The following is a 25279-nucleotide window of genomic DNA, read 5'->3' on the forward strand; positions in this document are numbered from 1 at the left end:
CTGTCTTTATTTTGTTTCACCAAGGTCTCTCCTTCATTACACAAATTCCTCCCTCGCTGAACAGAAACTTCCACCACAGGAGTCTGCTCTGTACATTTTCTGCACAAGAAGCGTTCACTTGACTCTGTATGCAATTGGATAGTCCTTCAACCAATCAGACCATGGATCCAGGTGACGTAGAAGCGGCAGCGGAGTCGGGTCTGCCGCGCTTCGGTGGCCGTCGCTATGTTAGATGTAAACAAGAAGCTGCTCGGTCGCTTCTCTATCGTCATCGTGTTCAACCCGCCATTAGCGCGCCAGGTGGCTAAGCCAGTTTGGGATTGGTTCCTGCCGAACTGTGAACTGAAGCAGGAGAATTAAGCGTGCAGGTTTCCAGACCGAGCTGCAGGGTGAAATCAAATCGCCGGCAGAGTGGGCGGGGCCTACCCAGTCTACGGGTAACCTGTACTTCAACACTGACTTTCACCAAATGTAACTATTACACCTCGCACACTGTAAGGATGAGTCTGCATTTTTGTGTTTAAATCCTCTATAAAAAAAGTAAAGGAGAGTAATTCATCACTGCATCAAAGGGTGACATGCAAACAAGCCCTCTGTCCATTAAATGTAAGTTCAACACAAAGTACATTGCACTGCTTTTATCTGTTAGGTAATCATAGCCAGTGGGGGCCATGCTCATTCATAAAGGAGGGAACAGCTTACCAACAGAAGTCAATAGGTAGCATTTATAATGCATGGGCAGCATCCCTGCCCCCAAGGGTCACATTAAATTCGGGGAAGCAGGAAACAATTGACTGAGGTTGCTGGCAACTGAAGGAAGACAATGTACACTTACATGTCTGCTTTCTCATTCTTTAGTCTCACTCTCATTCTCTGACTTTTCATTTTCTCTCAGTACCCACTTGTCTCCGGTTGGGATTCTTTCTCTCGCCTCTTTTTATCATGTTGTCTCGCAGCATCTCCTCTATCATTATCCCCTAGTTCCCATTCCTCTCTCTCTCACTGTGTTGGCATACCAATGAGAAGATTTGAAGAGGGACATAAAACACCGTACATTACGGCCCTTACCCTGAAGACTTCCTCATACACAAGCCCTAATTGGCCTTAATTGGAAAGGGACGTAGGTTACTATACACTGTACGCATGTGTATTCTTGTTTGGTTCCATTTGTTTTGGTCTGTGGAAATGCACATAACGCCCCCAGAATAATGCTTTCAGCTAGAGTGGTACCTATTAAATTTGTATTTGTTGGTGTATGCATGCAAGCTAATGTGGTATGTATGTAAATATGTTTTTGCAGTCCTCAGGCCCGAGATAGCTTAAGCCAAAACAAGATTTCGAACTTGGGAATCTCAGCTCAGAGCCGATTCTCAAAAGCTTTCCCTGTATGTTTACGGCGCGCACTACTAAATGCTTTCAAATGTATCAAGCTGTCAAAATGCCATGCAATGCATTTCCATGGAAATGTTTCCCTGTGCTGGGGGTGGGGGGTGGGGGGCAGGGAGCTGTTTGCTCAGCAGGGGGATATCATTATGATAATCACGCTTGTCTTTATGTGGAAACATGCATATTCCAACCACGATGACCAACCTTGCAACAAAACATAAAAGTCAGTAGAGGGGAAAATTGTATGGGTGACACTAGTGGGACTTGACACCATAGGTCCTTCACGAGGGTGCACGTTGTGAGCATTTGCAATGAGCCATTTAGCATTTTTGTGTGATGGTAACGCCACACGGATAGACACATTTGTTCTGTGGGGGGTTGCCGGCCAGGGCCATGGAGACATTCTCAGAATTAAATTAATTTAATTAAAACCAGGGCAGCAACTCATTTGTTTTCATTCTTCATTTATCTATTCAATGGTTTTTTTTGGGACAAATAGAGCATTTTTTTATTCTATAAATGCCATAAAGATTGGACGTTCTCAGACCCCAAAGTGTCATCTTCCATCTGCTTATTTTGGCTGAAAAACAGCCAATACCTTTTATTATAATAATAATAATAATAATAATAATAATAATAATAGAGAGAGAAAAGCTATCAACTCTCACATTCAAGAAGCTGCAACATACATTTCCTTCTTAAATAGTCTTTGACTGGTTAGTTATAAAAAACGAAATATTTAGCTAAATAAGCTAATAATTAGCTAATAATTAACTAATATATTGATAATACATTTTAATGTGCCAGTCATTTTTTTTAACAAATGGTTAAAAACCCCAGAGATATTCATTTTACAATCATAGAAGACTAAGAAAACCAGCGAATCTACACATGGACTTTTTTTTTTCAACTAATCGATTAATTAACTATGTTTTTTAGTTCTAAAAGGATTAATCATTTATAAAAATGTGTTGCTGATCATTTCACCACTAATGTAAACTCCACTTATTTTCTACAGTACATAGAATCAAAGGACACTACGTCCCACAGCGGGTACTCTTAACTCAAAACCTGCAACTGATTGCAGCAGTGGGTCCAGTTACAGACAGTTTACACCTGAATGAAACCCCAACCAACCTTCTGTGGGGTTGCCCCCCCCCACCCTGACAAACATGGAACTTGACCCTTTCTGAATCCTGAAGCCGACCTGCACACACTGAATATAACCTTGGCATAGGCAAGCAGAGAGAGGTGTGTTTCCAATAAAGTCAGGTCTTTGAGAGTGCGTGTGTTAAAGTGTGTGAAAGATCATGTATCCGTGCTCTGTGTATATGTGAAATTCAATTGTGTATGTCTGTGTATACGTGTCTGTGTCTTAACATAGGTCTGCGTGACCACATATGTTTATTTGTTCATTTATGGCTGCTTTTAGGTGTGTGTGGGTGTGTGTGTGTGTGTAAGAGTTCAATCACCATGTGTGCAACAGGGGGGCTCTGGAGTGTCTCAGCACCCGAGGCGCCATGGACATGGCTTGACAGGTGTGTGTGGAGGACCTAGTGGTGTGCAGAGAAGCAGCAGGCTTCAGCACAATGTGCCCATTCAGGCCTGGAAGGAGACAACCGAGATATCGCAGGACCCCTGTGAGGGGGGGGGGGTCAGAAGGGGGGAAAATCAACCTTTCACTGTGACTACAAAGAAAGACATAACTATAACTGCATTGACACAGTAATGGGCTGTGCGACCCCATGCGGGGTAGCTGTCTACTGGTATGTGACAGATTTAGGTTGTCTCCAAATCTTTACTCCAGACCGATTCTTCTGAGATACCTAACTTTGACTATTGAGGCTAAAAAATGGGTTTAATGTGGAACGACGGGTCTTAATAGGTGAATAACTGAGAAAAGCAGTGACATTATATAAGCCAGGAATGAAAACACTTGGAAGACCTGTCAGAATAAATTATTATGAAGTTATTATGAAGACTACACCCTATAACAGTCTGTTTTTTATGAATGTGTCACAAATATGTCAAAAACTAAACACATTTGTCCTTTTTCTTAACATCCCCGAAAACCAATTTCCACAATCGGTTATTCTGCAAAAATGAAAAACATTCACCAACAAATGTAACTGGTTTGACTAATTTCCACTTTGGTATTCAGTTTCCATTTACAAGGATGAACACAGTGACCATTCAGGGGGTAACATTTTAACCCTTAATTATGGTTTCAAATCCAGACCAATGCATACCAATACACACATGCTGTGCGTAGCACTATCTTTGTGGGGACCCGTCATTGACATAATGCGTTCCCAAGCCCCTTACCCTAACCTTAACCATCACAACTAAATGTCTACCCTTAACCCTGACCCCCTAACTATAACCTAATTCTAACCCTAATCCTAAAACCAAGTCTTAACCCTCAAACAGCCCTTTAAAGTTGTGGGGTCCAGCATTTTAGCCCCACAAAGCTGTCGGGAGTACAAGTATACTGAACTCAACGTTTTTGGACCCCACATATACAGTTAAACAAGAACACACACACACACACACACACACACACACTCACAAACACTTTCAGCTACAACTCACATGGCAAATCACTGCGATACACAAGCTAATGGCTGGATGTGACAGAAATGGCCACTGTCCGAAGGAATTACAAGGTGGTGTGGTCTATATGTCGTTAATGCATATCTGACAAGAGCTTTTAAAATACACACAATGCCACCGGCACTGCTATCCATGCAGAAAATTGGACAGCCATCCTTCAGCTCTGACATAAATCTGTGGGGTAGCAACACGCATCGGAGAGCAATATAGGATAGAACGAGTCTCTGCTGAAACCAAAAAGTAATTGAATCGAGGATGAATATAGAAAGGGGTGGGATGAGAGATGAAGGAAAACATGTTACAAATTTGATGCTCTGTGAGAGAATGCTTTCAGGAAATATGCAGTAAGGAAGGACATGTCTCCTAAAAGGAAAAAGCAACACATTAGCACAGAAAACAGAAACTGCTGAAAATTGTCAAATAGGCTGAAAAATTCTAAATGTTTTGTGGTCTGTGTTGTTGCCCTTGATAGTAAAGCAAGAAGCCCTAGTGGTTATTCACTGACCCCAGCCCTATGCCCCCCCCCCTCCCCCAATATCCAGTTCCACAACATCTGTAAGATAACCTTAACCTACATTAGTTGTTGCCATATACTACATACCAGAGGTCTCTCTACTGCAACGACCTCTGAGTCCCAAGGCTATCTGCCCACTAAATCACATTTGTAGAGTCATATTAAACACGTAGCCCTGAGGACAGTAAAAGCTCAGCAAAGAATGATAGGCATCTTTCTATCATTGAAAGCCTGCACTGCGTTATTCTATGCTAGTGGCTGATGTGATAGTATGTGGCAATCGACTGCTTTAATGTTAAAATATGAGCTGAGGAAAAGGGCTTCAAATCTTCTTGGGCACAGCGAGAGATAAGGGATGTGTTCTCATCAGGTCACCTGCAATGAGCAATTGTGACTGAAAAGTGAATGGATGGTAAGAACACAGTAGCTGGCCTTGCTCGTGCATGGCCACACAATGTGAGGACAAAAGGAGTTCATGCTAAGAATTACAAGATCTACTGCATAGAAAGAGGGAAATGAAAAGCTCTGATGTTCTACTGGATGTGGATTTGCTGGCAGTAAAGAAAAAAAGGTATGGATAACCTTTATACTTCATCTCTAAAAGTACCCCTAAAGACCCCCCCCCCACCCCCAAATTCTACCTCCAACATCAGACTGTAACCTGAAATGTCAAATTTAGTCGTCTGAACAGTGGACTGCTGCGCAATAGAAGCATGGGGACTGCTGTGCAACAGGCAGACACTCCAGGATTTTGCGATGTCGCCATGTCACACAAATTCTATTAATTTTGACCAATCATTGCAACTTTTTTGCAAATTTGACCAACAGCCCGAGTTTCCCATGACTTCAACCAATCCCAGCAGTCCCAGGTGCCAGACTCTGTATCAGTATGTGACTCTGAGAGCCAATGAGCAAGCGGTAGTGACAACGGGTTGACGTCACATGTACGTGGCCATATTCATTTCATAGTTTAACGAGACGCACATTTACACACATCTCACATTTACCAACAAAAGACCGTGCAAAACCTGTCAGACAGTCCTGCCAACCAGTAAAGCAGTAGTAAAAGTAGTAAAGATCGCACATTTGTTGTAGCAACTTTCTCTGTCTCCTGCAATGTCATTGAAACAAACATACAAAAAACATTGCAACTTTTATCACAATTAACCAATCATAACGGTGAGCAGCAGTGTGCTGGGGTTACCAGTGCTCAAACTGAAAGGGTGAGTGCATACTAATGGGAACCCAAAACTTTGAAGCAGCTAGCAGCTTGTACAACGGCAGAGTCCTCGCCACAACTGTCTAATCGAGTGCAGTATCCCAGGAAGGATGTCCAGGTTAGCCCATTACGCACCTCACAATTAACACCAATGCCAACATTCAGTCAACTACAGGAAGTAGTGTACCCTTTATGTAGCAAGGTGGAGTTCAACATCAGTCACTGAAATGCAATTGACTTTTCATCAATTAACCCTCATGTTGTCCTCAAGTCAAATTGACCCATTTTCCTGTATTAATGTTCTTTTTAACCACCCAAAATAACATGATTGATTCCACATAACGCTCTTTGGCAAGTACAAATCTCTACTTTCATTACTTTCGAGGTGTCTTATTCAATTTTATAGCTTATGAAAAAAGTAGTTTTGAAACAGTGTGGAGTAAAAGCTGACACGTTCCAGTCGGTGATAATCCATCAACACACATTCCTTTAATTTTAGTCGAAATAATTCCTAATTTCTGGTTTTCTAACTCCAACATTAGGTATCATTTGCTATAACACTCCTGGTGTCCTCGGGTCAATTTGACCCATTGTTAAAAAACTATATCAGAAATGAGGGTTTCTTTCAATCAAATTGTCGCAAACAAAATAACGTGGACAGTTCCAAAGAATTTTTTTTACAAGTGAAATAATTCATCAGTTCATTACTTTCATTACATTCGGATGTTTTATTCAAAAAAAAGTTGTCCCTTATCAGTATGCACTGATTTTCAAATTGTCAGTTGACTTGGTAGAATGGCGTTAGGTCATTATGGAATCATGTCAGGGAGTCATATTTCATTTTGAGTGGGCATAATAATTCATTTCGGCCATCCAGTGGCGGTAATAGTATATCGGGGCACCAAATGGCAAACCTTTTTCTTGAGTCTCAGGAACTAAATATGGTGACAGTCAGTATACTTCCTGGTTTCTGTTACGTGGTTCACGTAAAGGTCGGGAATCAGATTTAAGAATGAGGTTCGGAGGTTGTGAGAATGGTTCAGCATACTTTGCATTCCATTAAAATTGTATATGGGTAATGGGTATCAAAACAAACTGTCGGTGGATGGTAACAGACGGCTGGTGACAGATGGCTGCTGGAGTGGGGTTTCTTGTGCATGGCAAATTGTCACATCTGCTGGTGTTGCAGGGGAAGTTCTCCAGAAAACAGGAGGAAGCGTCATGTGAAAACAAGCCAACGAAAACCAGGCTGTAATCTTTTTACAAAGTAGGATCTTTCTATATTGCGGTCATCTGCAGTAGACGAGTTGGGCAGGAATCCTGCAGGGACCCTGCAGGGACCTGAAGGCAATCAAGGTGACAGTCACTCTCCCGATACCAAGGTGGGGTGACATTCTGCCAAAATAAAGGCTTAAGGTCCCTGGAAACAGCACCTGAATTGGGCATAAATCTTTAGGAGGAAGCTATAGAAAGAGGGTAAAGGATCTACCCAAAAGCCATACCACACCTGCGTTCAAGTAAAAAAATTATTAAAAACACACCAAATGTTGGCCAAAGTTTGTCAGATGTCAAAACAGATAGGAGAAACCATTAAAACTCTATCAAGGTAAAGTGCTCGTGTGGCCTCTTTCCAGACCTGCCTGAGTTCCTGTCCAATTCAAAGGAATTTCCTAATTAGATGAGAAGGATGGTTTGATGTACATGCTTTCATTGTATTAAAAAGAAAGCAGAAATAGGGCCACGCATGGAGCCCCACCCCCACCCACCCCCCTTTGTTTCCCTGCAGTGCAGCAATAGAGGTTACAATTGTCTCTCCCTCTCTCCTTTGCGTCTACAGATGCAGAGAAAAATCGATCCAGGAAAAGCACTTCATCCCTGCTCGGTTTCATCCTCTGCTGCCGGTATAATTAAAAGTGGCTTCGACAGACTTTTTCATCCAAATTTCCCCGTGAGCTGGAGATGGCCTGCTCAAAGTCATGACGGCTAAACTGAGGGGAAAAAGGTTTCTCTTGGGACTGTTGTGACATCACGTAAGCAGGACTGATTTTGATTGGATAGAAGGTCGGGCTACCCTGTGGCAATCAACTGGATGAGCATGTGGACCTTGTTTGCAATAAGAGTGTACAGCAGGAAATAACCACCCCAAAGAGGAATGTGAAGAAGAAACTTAGAGATTTCAGGGGGTCATGTGTAATTATTGAACAATCACAATTTGATCACTTACTGGGAAAGTGAGCCCACAGCAATTGGCACAAACTCAAACCCTCTTAGTACAAGTCGGCCGTCCCATTTAATTTCCATGTGTTGCTTTCTACCAAAGCACCACAAAGAGTATGAATCATTTTTACCCACTCTTTCCAAAAACGCAGCTTCCTGCAATGATAACACCAGCGGAGAGACAGAAATTAGCAAATTACCTGCGTGTCATGGCTGCATCCAAACCGCTGGACCAATTATGTGTGCTCTGCTGCGATTGTAAAGACCTCTCCTGCTGCGTTTGACACAAAGCTGGCCGACGGAGGCTTACTACTGACCAAAAACATAAACAACATTACAGGAGCTGGACCTTACACCAGTGACAACAGAAACCCCGCTAAATGGACTTTTGGTCTGGAGCCGCCAAACAAAGTGACATTCTACTGCTTTCGACACCTCATTGGGAGAGACCAAACTGATTGGAAATAGTGCAACAAAGCAATCTTTGTTGCCTAAACCGATCAATAATGAGCTGTTCATTAGTACAGACTGTATAACACACAGAATGAAATGAAAAAGACAGAAGAATGCATTGAGAGAAACCGCAGGCAGGTGTAATGGAACTGGATTACAGATGACTGCTTAACTGCAGCATTCCACTGATGACTTCTAAGGCAATAACTACACCTACCTTATTAATCATTATGGGCAGAAATTCCATAAAGGGTGGACCCAGACTAACCTGGGTGAGCTCATTGTTCGGTGGTATGCAGCAGGGTCTTATTGTCCATGTGGAAGTAGCACGCTACTGTGTTAAGCAATTGCTCTATGCCAGCCTGACTTTTAGCTGCATTTATTATGTATGAGAGAGTAAAAGGGGTCCATGGGAAGATTATAAAAGCTTAACATTTTAATGAGATTAATCAGCTATCAATATTTGCATGCATACGGTAGTGAACCAAACGTGGTAGTTGATAACATTCATATATCTGTGAAAGTATGTTCTGAGCTGCTTCAGGACCCTAAATACAGATTGGAAGATTGGAGTTATTCCTGCATCATCCACAGAAAATGTATTTCATGAGCATATCAAGTATAGCAAGGTGCGGAAGCACAGGACTATCAGTGCAGAATCCTGTGGAGAGGAGGAAGGGAGCGTCTGTCAGTTGCCTGGAGAGAACTATCTGACATCTCAACTCCCACTATCTGTCATTCGGTTTCAATAATGATGTATGGATGTTATATGGCACCGCTCACCCAGCCCAACCAGTCAATACTAGCATGCTGAGGAACGCTGTAGCGGGTCAATGGGGGGACTGTGACCCTTGGTATGGAAAGATGAGGGTGGAGGGGAAAGGAATTGAATCTTAAAACGGGGAGGGGTGTTTCTTTTATTCAATATCACACAGTCAGCAGTCCTGTGGTGGCATTTAAATGAGTAAAAACTGAAAGAATATTTTGACAAATGCTAAGAAAAAGGTAATTTAGATCCATCTGTGACTAAAAATTGCATTCCAAAAACATTCCAATATAGTAATACAGCATGGAAATAGAACAATAAAAGTAGTGGACTTGCATTCATCCCTGGTATTTACATAGTCCATTAACCTTTATTAGGACTTAGAGACGCTTTCAATGCGTGACATTAGGAAACATTAGAAAATAGGAACTAAAAACAAACAATATAATACGTAGTCTAAGTATTATAGACATCCAAAAAAGAATTTAATTTTAAAACACTTACACATTAAGATATCTCCGTTCTATTAAGGAACACCATAAAGCAGCCATTTGGCCTTTAGCGCTAAAGCATATTTCTATTTGCAATCATTACACGAAAAATATACACTCCCCGTTGGAACCTCAATGTGTGTTTGCCATTAACCGGAGGGGGGTCTTCGAACAACAGCCAACATGTACAGTCGGCTGTATGAAAAGCTCGATCCAGTCCTTGAACCAAGGTGACGTCCACGCGTAGGCAGACGAGAGGAGAAGGCCCCCCGTTTTCTAGCGCCTAGCCCGAGGGGGTAGGGGGGGCTTTGTTCCTGCCTGCACACCCGCACCGTTATCTGCTGCTTATTATTTGGCTGAATGAGCTGGAGCGGGGCTCATGGGGCTCGCTTCTGACATAATGACTGATTACAGTCTTGTGGCTCCCTCTAAGGAATCCCACAGTTGCCACCACTGTGCCGTGGCGGCTCAGCATCACAGGCAAGACCAGTGTACTAGCGGATGGCGAGGAGCGGGTGGAGCTGGTCTTTTCCAGTGACAGCGTAGCCGCTACCCGGTCCTCCAGCTGTCATGACTGACAGGGACACCGTTGGACACCTGGGTCATCAAGCTACTTGTCATCAGGTGCCTTGTTAACGACTGCTTTTTCTAACTAAAAGGCTGAAATGGAAACAGTAGAAGTTTCCTTTTCCAAAGCCAAACTGCAAGAAATCCCAATCCAGGTATTTTACTTCACCACTGAATAGTAAGAAGCACGTTTGCCACTACTCCTCCCCGCAGAAATGCAATGCATGCTAATGCATACAGACAGTAAGCCCATTAGGAGGAGTAATACGTCTCACATGAACCATCCATAATGCCTTATGAAGACACCATCCATACTTACTTATGAGTGTGGTATATACAGATGCATGCAGGTGTGACAGCAGTATGAAAACAACACAGAACAGGCTGCGTCAATAGCTACCGTTTCTAAACAACAAGAGAAGTCATGCTGTCAGCACTTTTCAAACGCCAGCTTTCAAGCAGTCAATTAAGTTCAAGGTGAGACAAAAATGTGTTGTCATTTAAACGGTTTTGCTCCACTGGGGCGGTGCATCAACTCAGTCATCTCCATTCCAGAGGTGACAAAGGGTTGGCAGGGAAGTTTATATTTGCCAATGGATACACATTTCTGCTGTCACTGTACCAACCCGAGATGAAGCAGGATAGCAAGTGTAGCAAAGTGCCCAGATTTAAAATGCACTGTTTCCCGGTAGCAGAAGCTCATGAAGCAGGGAACAAACAAGCGACTACTCTTACGGAGAGTCAGCCCCGCCAGATCCCAACCCCCACCCCCCTAAAATCCAATCCTATGCTATCGATTAGGAAAATCAATTTGGTTTAAGTCACAAGCACAGAGGGAGATGCTGAAAATGCTGCAATACATTCACATGTGGAATCAGACTGATCAACTCAACCAATACACCCCGGTTTAGTGCATGACAAATAAGCCTTCTTCAGAAAAAAAAAGTAAATGACCCTACACGATAGAAGCATGAACCCTTCATTGTGCAGCCACCCACCTGTATGAAAATAATTTAATTTATTTAATTTAATTATCATGTATAAATGGAGAAATTGTATTTTAAGATTAAAAGGTTCAGCAGGATATTGGAATCATCATTTCTGCAAGGCATTCATGCTTTGTGTTCCATTACAAGCTCTTTTGAAGTGGAAGGCTGAAAGTACGGCAGAATGAAAAAAAATGTAATGGAATTTTTATCCAAACACAACAGCAACACTATTAAACTTGATGTTCTTCAGTGTGCCGGCATGTTTCGAAGATGTAAAACTACTGAAGAGCATGCATGGATTACTGTGTGAAATGGGAAGGCCAAATGACTACAGAGAGATGCAAAACGACTACAAATTGACACAAAATGACAAAAGAGAGAAATAGAATGACTACAAAAAGACACTAAATGACTACAAATAGGCACAAATTGACTACAAAGAGATGCACACTGATTACAAAGACACAAAATGATTATGAAGAGACAAGAAAGAGATGCAAAACGACAAAGACAATTTGACCCCAAAGATATGACAAGATTTGTTGTCTGTAGTCGTTCTGTGTCTCCTTCAGTCTGGGGGTCTTAGTCCCGTGAGGGAGGGGTGGGGGGCCCATTGTTTTGTTATCCGACAATGCTGAGGAGCTATTGTACTTTGTACAATTTCGTCCATACGTTTAACGAAAAATTGTCTGACAGATCTGTTTTAAAGGGATCCAGAAAGATACATTCTGTATCAATAGAATAAGCTAATCTACCTAATTTAAAACAGCCCAAAATAGGAACTGAAGTGAATTAAAGTCAATTTAAGTGATCATTGTGCATAACCACATTGCCAAAGTTCTCTTTTGTACTGCTTTATTATGAGTTGAAGGTGTACTTTTTTGATAATTGGTGTATGATTGTGGGTGCAAAGCTGCTATGCGCAAATCTGCACCTGATTTATTTTTGCAGAAACAGCATTCTGAGAACAAGGAAGCTTCATTTCTCTTTTCTGGCCAATTAGTGGAGTGGCCAATCAGGAGGTCCCAATGGTTAAGGGAGGTGTAAATACTAACCGTCATTTCCATTCATTTGTATGCGGCTGCAGGTGCACTACCTTATTATGTATTCAAGCCCAAACCTGCCTCCCAAACAGGCCATAAATTAACTTCTTTTAGAGCTTCAGTCTCAGAGAAGCATTGCGTCTTTGTTAGAATCCTCTTCACTGGTCCAAAGTTCACGAGGCAAAAAAACCCACTCAGAACAAAGGAAAGCAATCAATATTGTTGCAAAAAACTTTTCGTCATACTGTAAAATGCACACAGACAAATGTATCAAATTTTACAGAGTAGTAAAGAGGTTGATGTACTGTGGCTCCGTCAGGCTTTGTCAGTTTGATAGCTTTTAGGTACATTTTACCACAACCAACTGGGTCGTAAGAATGGCTTGGATTGCTTTAAATGCTAAGTTGACATTTTTGGGGTCCATATCTGCACTCCTGCCGAGAATGTAGCCTTTTCACCCATAGGCATTAATTTTCCTTGGGCCAGTTCAGCCTTAGTTAACAATGCTGTACAACAAGCTCCTTTTTGGGGGAATACAGACACAATTGCTGAGAACGTCATTACTGATTTAATCAAGTAAGGGGCAACTGATTTGATCACAGTACTGTTCACTGGTCAGACAAATGGTAGTGTAGCAACATTCCTATGAGAATCAATGCTGCAATACAAAGATGGCATATCCATTTCCATTTATAAAATGAATGCATATCTGAAGAAGCTATAAGTTAATGCTTTGTGCTACCGGACCCTTGGAATGCACTCTGTGTAACTCTGCCTGCAGAAGAGTGTTGAGGCTAACTTTGTGTCAAATTAAAGGTGGAGGGGTTGCTTGCAGATAATAAAAACTTCTGGCTAAAGCATAAGAATTTATCAAAGCACACTTTCTCTGGTTCATGTAACGCCTACACTTGAGCTGGACAATGCACCAGCTCTGCAGGCCTTTATTAAAATTCAATGCAAAGACTAAAAGGACGTTTGAGTTACATTTCTAAACTCAAGCCAGGCAGAATGTGTTCTGTCTTTAACTGATTTAACGCAAGACTGCAGTTTATTTAACATAAACATAATCAACAAAAATACCTTCCATTTGTTTTCTTTGCATTTTGTAATCATTTTTTGCTGCCCGGCTCCTGATGATGCAATTTTAAAGCTGATCTTGATAATGCTAACGTTCTTGATAGCTAACGCTTTATAAAGCCAACGTCCCTGATAGCCAACGCTTGATAAAGCTAACAGCCCTGATAGCTAACGCTTTATAAAGCCAACATCCCTGATAGCTAACGCTTGATAAAGCTAACGTCCCTGATAGCTAACGCTTGATAAAGTTAACGTCCCCGATAGCTAACGCTTGATAAAGCTAACGTCCCTGATAGCTAATGCTTGATAAAGTTAAAGGCCCTGATAGCTAACGCTTGATAAAGCTAACATACCTGATAGCTAGCGTTAACGCTTGATAAAGCTAACATCCCTGATAGCTAACGCTTGACAAAGCTAACGCCCGGCTACTTTGATTCATCACCATACGAAGAGAAAACAGACGCAAGGTATTTTTGTCCATTAGGTTAGCTCTTAATAACCTTTAATGTCGCTTTTGTAAATCAAAATGGACACAAATTTGCTGGAGACAGCAGATTAAGCTAACTCTAATTAGCTGAAATGAGGTCAGTGAGACACTGGAGTAGGGCTGGGCAACATGGAGAAAATCAAATATCACAATATTTTTTACCAAACACCTTGATATCCATATCCAACGATATTGTAGTGTTGACTTGTTGCTTTCACAAAATCTTTACAAAATGAGATTTTTGATGAATAATCATCAGTAATGTGAATGTAAAGACAAAGTGGGTAAAGGTAAATAATAGTTATAACTATTATAAATAACAGTTACAACAGTCTGGTAGGTTCAGAAAATGACATCACTTTACTGTAACGCAGCCTTTAAACTAGGAAAATACAACACTTATGCCATATTACAATATTACTACATCCAAGATCTAATGCGATATAAAGTCTCATATAACGATATCGATACAATATTGATTTATTGCCCAGCTCTACGCTGGAGTATAACGTAACAGTGGAGTTTTTTAACCCTCGTGTTGTCCTCGGGTTAAATTGACCCGTTTTCCTATATCACTGTTCTTTTTACCTACCTAATTGTAATTACACAAAATAACATGATTGATTCCACAAAACGCTCTTTGGGGTGACTTTGATGAGTAATTTTGGGGTGTCTTATTAAATTTTAAAGAATTTTAAGAATATTTAAGTGGTTTTGAAATAGTATTGAGTAAAAGTTGACATATTCCTTTCCGTGATTATCCATCAACATACATTCCTTTAATTTGAGTCCAAATAATTCCTAATTTCTGCTTTTCTAACTCGAACATTAGGTATACTGTTCTATAAATGAGGTTTATTGACCATAAATTCCCCAAATAACTATAAAACTAAAGATAATAAGTTAGTGTTACGTAGTGTTGAAAATGTCAAAGAAAGTGACAAACACAGGACAAAAAGCAGCAAAAGTGTTGGGAAAAAAGGACAGAAATGTAAGAAAAAGTTAACATCAACAAAAAGAGTCAACAAAATTGTTGATTTCCAATTTTTACAGCAAGACAACACAAGGGTTGAATATTTCATGTCTTAAGTCAGAGACAGTCTAAAGTAAATCCTTCATACCTTCACACAACAATCTTTAGCAAAATCTGATCAAGTTTACAGACCATTTTACTGGCGTTGCTGGGCAACGGACTCGGTCCATGTTTACTTCCTGTCAGCTGATGTCCTTTCCAGTGTCCGTTTTGAAAATAGGTTTTAATGGACAAAAGAAATTATGAAAATGTCCTTGATTGCAGTGTGTATCTATAGATTCCTTGGCTGCAACAGGAAATAAACTGGGACCCTTTTAGAACGTTAAGGGTTAAAACTGTGAAACTGTCTATATTAGTTAACTTTACATTTGACATTACATGTTTTCAGTTCATGGCTGCAAAATTTATTTAGTGGCCTTGTCTGTACTTGGCTAATTTTATTTGCAATTGTTGACTGAAACAACATGGTATTTACTGAGATACATAATGATAATCTAATTATTATTAGTTAATAATGTTAAAAGAGCATCGAACAAGACAAGGAATATATATTTTTATTTTAATCAAATGCTGGAAATATTTTAATTTGGCTCGTTCTTTTACTTTTTATCAAATAATCAAAGTTATTATTAGCAGATTCATTGATCAAAATAGTGGTTAGTTGTGCTAGGCCTGCACAATTTGGAGAAAAATCGGAATCGCGTTTTTTTTAGTTTAGAATAAATATCACGATTCTCTGCCATGATTCTTTTCTCATAAATTGTCATTTTTATTGCAGACATGAACCATGAAAGAACAAAACAGATTGGCAGCACCAAACAGATTTTGTATGGCACCTATAGTACAGCCTGTGTTAAAACTTACATAACAAAGTAGTAGTAAAATTAAATTAGAATCAAAGTCATAAAAAAAATCAATAGTTAATTAACCCTTGTGTTGTCTTCCCATCCAAATTGAAAATCAACACTTTTTTTGACGCTTTTTTATCGATGTTTTTAACTTTTTCAACACTTTTAAATTTTTGTAAAGTTTTTTGAACACTTACTTTTGTAACACTAACTTATGAAATTAGTTTTACAGTTATTTTTGGAATTTATGGTCAATAAACCTCATTTATATATAAGTTTGAGTTAGAAAAGCAGGAATTATTTCAACTAAAATTAAAGGAATGGATGTTGATGGATAATCACAGACTGGAAAATGTCAACTTTTACTCAATACTATTTCAAAACCACTTCAATTGTCTTTTTCAAATGCTATAAAATGGAATTAGACACCCCAAAATGAATGAAAGTAGAGCTTTGTACTTGCCGTAGAGGGTTGTGTGGAATCACTCATGTTACTTTGGGTAGTTACAAAGAACATTGATACAGGACAACCGGTCAATTTGACCCGAGGACAACATGAAGATTAATAATTAAATCGTTTACAGGGTGAATGGAGATTTTATAATCGCGCAGGCCTAGTTGCAGCCTTAAACACAACATAACACCCATGCCCAAATCACAGAGGTGTAGCCAGGGAAACGTTTCAATGACCTCACACTCTTCTCAACACCCCAGATTCACAGGTGTGGTATAAATGCACCAGTAAATCTGTTAGTTATTTAAAGAGGCTCATCAATGCACCACACACCCTTGCTCTCTCATCCTTACCACTGCTGGGGTTGTAAAGCAGACACAGAGAGAAGGCCTGGAATTAATTTGATAATCCCCATCCCCGTGCTGCTAAATTACAGTGTTGATTTTTCTCGTTCTCTAGACAGATAGATCTAGCTGCCTCACACCGGGATTTTTTTTAGTCCAAATCAAGGTGCATTTGTACTTTCTATTTCATAGATCTTGAAAACCCCTCTTATCTTCCAGTGTTAGTTGCAGGGGTGTGATAAACACCAACCTGTTGGCCGTGTAACCTAACCAATGGTATAATAAAATGTGTGCTGTATCTATAGTGAAATAGGCTGTTTTAAAAGCACTTGTGTGTGTTATATTGTTTTCTTTGACCTTTACGCTTAAAAAGGCCACTAATCACACTACTATATAGAATCAAGCAACTAATAGTCTCTTCTTTCCATCAGGCAAAATCTTAAGTCTCTATGTTAACTGTATTTCCTGGAGGGGATTGGAAAGCTTGTGTCAAACCCTTTGTGTCCAAGCTCTTCGTGGGACAGGACAGCTAGAGTTTTAAGAGGCGTAGAGTTTGAGGACCTTTCCTTGGCCATGTGCTTTGTTTTTTTTGTTTTTTCAGCTTTTCTTCTTCTTTGACATTCCTGCCAGAGAACAGACCCCATCGGACCGACCTGTCTCCACCCCAACAGCATGAGAAATCTGATCTTTACCACCTCAAAAAATAACCAAGGGTATCATATTTAAAAAAAGATGAATATACAAATTCTGTATGAGCATTTAAGCTAGTACTGTCTGTTTTTAATCAGCAGCAGACTATCTGCTCTCTATGGGATTACAGTGGAGGTGCTGAGCCACCTATATTTCAAAATCACAGGGAAAGAAATCTGCCAAAGCACCATCCCCCTTCTCTGAAGAGGTTTCTGTGATGCTTAACATGATAGCATCCAGCCACAGGGATAAACAATCATTTCAAGGCAAAATATGTTGTAAAAACCATCATTTTTGACCGCCTGTGTGAGATTTCTGAATCCTCTTCTTTTGTTGTCCGTCTTTTCTAACTCGTCAGGATCTCATGCAGTGATATGACAAGTAAAAAAAAAATCCAATCTTTGAAAATGGTAATGTCAAATACAGGCAGATCAATTGGGGAATTTCTTTCTTTTCTTTTTTTAAGTGGGGTAGTATGAGGAACGTATCCATAGTTAGTGTATAGTGGTAGACCGCATGCCTCCAGTTAGGAGAAGCAGACACGAGTACCGGCACAAAAGCCAAGCAATGTGCTACAGTGGACAGGATAAAAAAAATGTATCAGTTTAGCCCTTGTGTTTTCCTTTGTGTCACCGGGACCCGTTCAGTTTTGAACTTTTTGTACTGGCCTGGCGTTGAGCTTCAGGGCCCCTGGTGACCCTTGCATACTATTTGATTTCACACGAACTGGCAGGGGCCTCGCCAAAATCATTGGTGGAAAGACACAAAAGGGTCGAAAAAGACGAGCATAACCTTGATAGAAGGTTTTCCATTTTAAATGTTCAGTCTAAAACTAAAATGTCCAGGTTGGCGGGAAGACAACAAGAGAGTCAAAGGGTTGGTTGAGATTTAAAAGTCACAAAATAACACAAAGAAACAAACCCATCGAAGCGGCATTAGACAAGGAACTCCCATGTTTTGCGAGCTGAAATGACACTATTGATTGTTTGAGGTTATTATATTAGGTTTTGCTGATGCCCCCCTCCACAGCAGTCCCTAGCTTGGCTTTCTTGCCTGTACTCAACAGTGGGGGCTCACCAACCCCTGTCTACTGTAGGTAATACACCAACTATGGAAAAGCACCATACACAACCCCGCTTCAAAAGATCTAAGCTATTCATTTAACAGTAAGATTTCCATGTAAATGATCTATCAATGCTGGAAACCACGGCCTTAATTTAAGTTAACAATGATGCCCCACAAAGCGCAAAAAAGTCCCAATGTGGGTAATTAATAACTACCAAGTAGACTGTTAACAGAGTATGAGAATGATACTGCAGTTTGTAGTCTGGTGGTGTAATATTTTACAAAATAAGTGCATCAGTGTTTCTATTGGCCCACAGTGGGAATTTGCCAGTTCAAGTTCAACAAGGGAGGAATCTGATCTGCAAGTCTGCCAAATACAGCCATGACATCACACCCAACACAGGAAGCTAGGGCTTGAACTACGGATTTATTTGGTTATTTTCATGGAAATTAATTCATTTGGTTTTTAAATGTCAGAAAATAGTCAAACCCCCCCCATGGGGACACTAAGTAATTTTCTGTAGAAGGCCTAATTGATTAATCAAGTCAACATTCAAGCTCTACAGCAAATTGCCATTGTACTGGCTTCTATTGAAGTGAATGGGAGGAGGAGGGACCTTGCATTACTGTAAGTGATTGGCAGCCATGAAGACCATCAACTTTGCTGGAATTGTAATCAATTGCACCAACCTAACTGTAATTCCTCACTGCCATAAAAGGGGTTGAGTTTAAAGCGTTTGCAATCTGTACCTCTAATGACTCAGACTTTGGTAAATAAATTTTTAAAAAAACACCCCTGAATAATTTTCCTCATTGGTGCTAATGTCCATGGGAATATGAAAAGTAAATCACAACCGATCCACAGCCTTCAATCCCAACAGACGAGTGTACATTCAGTGAGAGCTGATATGAATATTACATCTGAAAATGTATAGAGCATTATATTCAATGTACAACCGGTGACATGCCAGAATAAAAGAGATAAAGCCCTTTCATTCAGTCATTCACTCAGCAATTCTGCTTTTCTAAAAGAATGTGACGTTCATCTAAAAAAATAAATACTCGCATCTACCTTAAATTTGTAGTAGAAGAGATGTTGACCTAGGAAACGACAGAAAGAAATATACTCTGAAGAAGGATTATCCAAACTGATACTGCAGTAAAAGCCCTCGCTGTACATACTATGAGGCATGAAGCTGTAGCCCACATCACACTAAGCAAACGAAGAAATGGAAGAGCACAATGTCTTCATTCATATCACAATGACAACTGGCGATGGAAGGAAATTCACTAGCTGAAAAAGTACACTCACAGAGAGTGGGATCGCTTCGGAGGAACAATACAAATGACCACATTAAGAAAAAAAGCTTGCATCCCAATGAGGGCAACACATTAACAATGTTAGTCTAATACAATACAACCGGATTACATACTGCACAAAGTGTTGGATTTAGACTGTAAAAACATTTAATTAGATCTCAGAATATCACAGAATGAGTCACTAGACAGACAAAAGAAGTTCTGAATACCACTTCTGAGGCCTCTAACGCAGTAAAGCATTTTCCAAGGGGGAGAGATCTAACCATTTTTTAGTGAATTTTCTGTTTCAAGTGCTGAGAGAAATAATTAATAGCATTGACTGGTGTAAGACGGTAAGGTGAAAACACTAAAATACAGTAAATCAATGTGTGCCCTGCCATTTTTATTTCTACCTCCATCTCAATGTGTTTCTTTACCCGAGATAACCGATTCAATCAGTACGCAGCACAGTGTCTCACACTGTCTCCCTGAATGGACTGCAACACAATAAGGCGAGGAAAAATTATTCTATTTTTTGTACAGTACAGTCCTATCAGGTATCACACCGGATGCTAAGTTCAGCTGCTGTTATATTAAATATAACCTAGATTATATTCCGCAAGGAGCAGCATTTAGCTAAATCAAAGTGGATGAGACACAGTGAAAACAAAGTGCAGTTTAGTCAGAAAGCATCAAATGCCTCTTTGAGTTTCCCCTGGTGGAGAAAGTCAAGGTTTTTTCCTGGTGGTGGTGGTGGTGGTGGTGTGTACGTGTGTGTGTGTGTGTGTGTGTGTGTGTGTGTGTGTCATCTGCTTGAGGGCACTTCCACAAAAGCAGATGATATGACCGACGGGGCTGCAGTCTAATGCATGTAATTGTCAAATAAGGACAATAATGAATGATAATGTGAAAACGGGGAAATACATAATGGAAGTTACTCACACATCTGAATCCCGAGAAGACAAAGCCGTGTTCTGAAACCAAGGCATGGCAGATCCAATTCCAAGTTCCCAGCTGCTACTTTAATTCGGATCAAATTCAACAAAGACTGAAGCATATTCCAAACTGTTGATCCGATTCAAAGTGATGGGCTTTAGGTACCTTTTCCACTTTGATTTTGATGTGAAAAGACAGTGTGCTGTCCTCACATCAAAGCATGAGATCCTGTGGCCCCTCAACCCTGCACTTCTCTCAGACACGGGACAGCAGTGGCACCCACTCACTAGTCCCTCTTTTCATACACTTACATATTTTATTCTTAACATATAGTCAAACTATCATGAAAAATGCAGGTGCTCACACAGCTGCATCTATTCTCACCCTCCTGTACATGTTTTAACAAACTGCATTAGAAAACACAGGCCTGCATTGGTACATGTCTTGATTCTAGCACCTTTGAAAGACACTTTATGCTTTACAGTCAGCTTTTGTCTTAAATTCAGTGCATATATATATATATTCAATTTAAAGTTGAAAATAAATGCATATACTGTGCACAATTCAAAGCCATTTTTAGACCTGGGCACATTGTTTCCAGCACGATGTGAATACTAAAAAAAAAGGACATTTGACTACTCAACAGGGTACATTATCTCATAATCCAAGTCTCTAACAGAACGGGTTAATGAGTCCGACAGGAAATTGAAATGTGCATATTGGCTATCAATGTGTTGCGCGTTGATCGGCGCTGATTACACCTGAACGCATCGATTGCCCAGTTAAAGTAATTATGAGTGGAGAGCATGCAAAGACTGACATTACAGAGCCCATCAACACTGCTGCAGGGATGCGTTCATGGGCATTATTATCTGAGCTGAATCTGCAGATTATTGTGGATGTGCGCACACATACACACACATGCATTGTGTGGCGGAAAGTCACACTTACCGCTGATTTGGAAATGCCTGGCAAAAAGGACGGATAGCTCATGTCCTTCCATTCAAAGTATTCGTGATCATTTCTCCCTCTCAACTGTCTTTCGGGCGTTTGGGTCCCGTCCTTATACGCGCCGTGGCTGAGGAACGGACTTGATGAAGGGGTTGAGGAGAGAGGACAGCGAATCCAAATAGTTGGCTCCGGTCGCTCCGTTCAATATCCTCGGTCGAACCTGCGGTGCGTACAGAATCCGAGTGCTGGTGATGTCGCAGGAGAAACAGCAGCGTCCTCGTGTTGTATCCACGGTCCTATCCCTTACATCCCTTTATGGCACAACACGTCCTTCTGTGCGGGGGGCTACATCACGTCCCATGAAGCTGAAAAGGCGAAAACGCCAGCAGACGCACACAAACACACACACACAACAAGCGTATCCAGAAGAATTTATGGAGAGGCGAAAGGGGGGGGGGGGTTCTTTTGAGAAAACCTTCCCAGTGGGGGAAAAAAAAATTCTAAGTTGTTTGGGTCCAAAACACTGAGCTCTCGGCGACTATGACAACCCAATTGCGCGCACTGGCTGGGAGTAATTCTGTATGGAGACCGAGGGTTTGGAGAGCCAGGGAAAGGTGAGGACTGAGAAAATCGGATGTGGATTGCCGCTCTCGCCGTATACTCGGGCTCCCCCTAGCAGCAACCACGAGATAGCATGCTTAAAACCGAAGCCTCTCTACCTCCATGAGGCTATTTCTCGCCCGAGGCTGGCAGGGAGACCCTATGTTATACTCCATTCTGTCTGTGCGCCCGTGGCTGCAACATTTATGCCAAATCCACTGCCGCTCTCTCTCTCAAAAGATTCGGTGCGTCTTGAAAATGCAACCAGTATAAGAACTGCCAAATAAAGAATGTAGTAAGAATGATAACTGAGATTTGATGACTTAACGTGTCAAACACGTGTTCAGCCTGGTGTTCTGTGTACTAAACGTCTGGTCTTGGATTTTGTGAAATACATTTCTAATAAAATGCGACTATAGTCCAGTGGGACTTGTTCCAAAATACGGTACTTTATCATTCCAATGTCCATCTTGCCCACTACATTTTCACTATTATGTGTCAATACAACCGATTCTGATTCTTGTATATATATTTGTGTAATTTTTTACATTGTATATTAAAGCTTTAAATCCCATCAAATTTGCCTGTTATTAATTCCTGCTAACATATAATAATTCATTCTTGCTCATGCACAGACAGTTTAAAGTAATAATAATACAATTTGTATCATGGTTGTTAAAGTTTTTTAAAGGTTAGGGGAAGGTAAAAAAAGAACGTTAGGGGAATGTTCTCTAAAGGTTACAACGTTAGGGGAACATTAGGGGAACGTTCACTAAAGGTTGCAACGTTAGGGGAACGTTCTCTAACGGTTACAACGTTAGGGGAACGTTCTCTAAAGGTAACAACGTTAAAGGGAACATTCTCTAAAGGTTGCAACGTTAGGGCAACGTTCTCTAAAGGTTGCAACGTTAGGGCAACGTTCTCTAAAGGTTGCAACGTTAGGGGCACATTCTGTAAAGGTTTCAACGTTAGGCGAACATTTTCTAAAGGTTCCAACGTTAGGGGAACCTTCACTAAAAGTTCCAACGTTAGTTGAACACTCTCTAAAGGTTGCAACGTTAGGTGCACGTTTGGTGAAAATTGTTTAAAGGTTGCAACTTTAGAGAAACGTTAGGGGAACGTTCTCTAAAGGTTGCAACGTTAGGTGAAAGTTCTAAGAATGTTCGATCTAACCAAAAACTAACGTTCCAAGGATGTTAAGCAAACTTTCTTATGCCACCAAAACACAACCAAACCTAACCGTCAGGAAACGTTCCCGCAACCACAAGCGAAAGTTCCCAGAACGTTCTGGGAACCAAACTTTTTTTTTGGTTTCACATGCTCAATCCAAGATGTCTGCAGATGTAAAAAGTGAATAAACTGCATTCTCCAGGGAATGATAAACTCAAATATGCTTTTTACAAGATGTCTTCCTCCAAGAAGAGTTCACACTCCCTTTTCTCACTGGAAGCCTGGTCTTCATCCTGATCCATTTTCTGGGGGCCGTTGAAGCTCCGTCGTCTCCATAGCTCCCACTACGTCTAATATCATTCCATCTGTTCCTCTGATTGTAAAACATAATTTAAAAATAGGTTGGAAAAATAACATTCACACAATTTTTTTTCTGATGACCTTTGAACGCTACACCAGCTGCACATCTCCAGCTGGAGCCAGCCAGCATCAATCACTCAATCACCCCATAGCCAATTAATCACTTTAATAATCCCAATTACAATCACACAATAACATGCAATCATCCAATCACTCTCCCAGTGCTCCGCTAATGAGCCCATGTGAACGCAGACCTGGTAAAGCACATTTTTGAGCTTGTTTCCTCGTCTGAGAAACACCTTGAACTCCAATGAAAAATAACTGGCTCTCTATTTGAAAAGATGCAGCGTTATCTCTGCCTGGCACTGCTTTCCATACACCCCCGATGCAAATGGATTTCTCCAGGTAGAGCACTGCCTGCCATTACACTCGCATAAACCAAGCAGCTTCAAAGCGTCACCTTAATATACTGCAGCCATCTTGACTAGCCTACATAAAATATACACAACTTCAAAATAAGAGTATCCACTTTAGCAGCAACATGGATTGGTGTAGACCAAAACGGGAGATGCAGAGGCCTACAGGCCAATATGATCCGTTCATTTTTATCATCTGAATGACACACTCCTCATGGTTACAGTATAAAAAGATTTGTCATCCATTAAAATAGAAAAGCATTTCAAATACATTGAAATGAGGGCAAGTTAGACTCTGCTGTAGTGTCATTGCACACAAATAATAAATTATGAAAGTGATCAAAAGTCATGAAACTCAACAATAAATGTTTTTCTATTCAGTACGTTCAGTCAGTATTAGAAACTCTTATTTAGATTAGTTGAACCTTATAAAGCTCAGACCAGATAGCAATTTAATAGCAATGAATAGCTTGAGAGAAATCAAACATGTCTGATTGTATGCTTCTAAAACACCCCCATTAGCAACATTTTATTCTATTATTGCCAGTCAACTTATTACAATAAATGCTTCCTCACAATGATTTGTTCCCCACTTCATGCCGGATCAGATTCCTTCATGCTAATTCTAACAGATAAAACAACTTTCAATTGAAATAAAGTACCCTTCCAGGAATTTTAAATTTAAAAAATGAAAATCATTTTCATATGCCTCTTCTACATTACAAAAATATTATGAGCTCAATTTTGGGGGTGAAGTACTTTGATTAAATCAAAGTCAACACCCACACAACACACTCATCATTACATAAACATTGTTATTAAAATACAGTTTATGAAAAGAAAAACAGGCTTTGAAACCTATTTTTATTACAATAACCCTTATTGAGGGACAGATCAATGAAACATATTTCCATAAGTTGGACCATGGGTTGATTAAAAGCTTTAAAGCTTCAATGCAAATCACTGCTTTTTGATTAAGAGTTGACTTAATGACTGCTTGTGTGTGAAAGAGGTTGCTCAATAGAGCCCGACAGATTTGTCGTCTGGCCGATGTATTAGGCATTTCCTGATCTATTGGTATTATTTTTTTTTTTAAATAATATATTCATCAGAATCATTAATAATGAGCATTAAATGATTCAGAAAAATGAATGTTTAAAATATAAAATAAAAACGGACTGTCAACCATGGTGTGAGTGTTTGTGTTGCATAATCTGTCCACCAGAGGACGCTCTACAACGTCCCTGTTAGTGTTGGCGTTGCATAGTCTGTCCACCAGAGGATGCTCTAC

At 40.4% G+C, this 25279-nt stretch overlaps 1 protein-coding gene across 1 annotated transcript in view; it reads right to left on the minus strand.

Annotated features, from left to right (window-relative positions):
- Positions 1-22093, minus strand: part of LOC117962194 (adhesion G protein-coupled receptor L3-like) — a 229202-nt gene extending 207109 nt beyond the window's left edge. Inside the window, exon 1 of the mRNA XM_034901333.1 lies at positions 21443-22093. The gene's annotated coding sequence lies outside the window, so the exon portion shown is untranslated. The remainder of the gene's footprint in view (positions 1-21442) is intronic.
- Between the last annotated feature and the right edge of the window lie 3186 nt (positions 22094-25279).

The sequence above is a fragment of the Etheostoma cragini genome, chromosome 19 (assembly GCF_013103735.1).
Source record: "Etheostoma cragini isolate CJK2018 chromosome 19, CSU_Ecrag_1.0, whole genome shotgun sequence".
NCBI lineage: Eukaryota > Metazoa > Chordata > Actinopteri > Perciformes > Percidae > Etheostoma > Etheostoma cragini.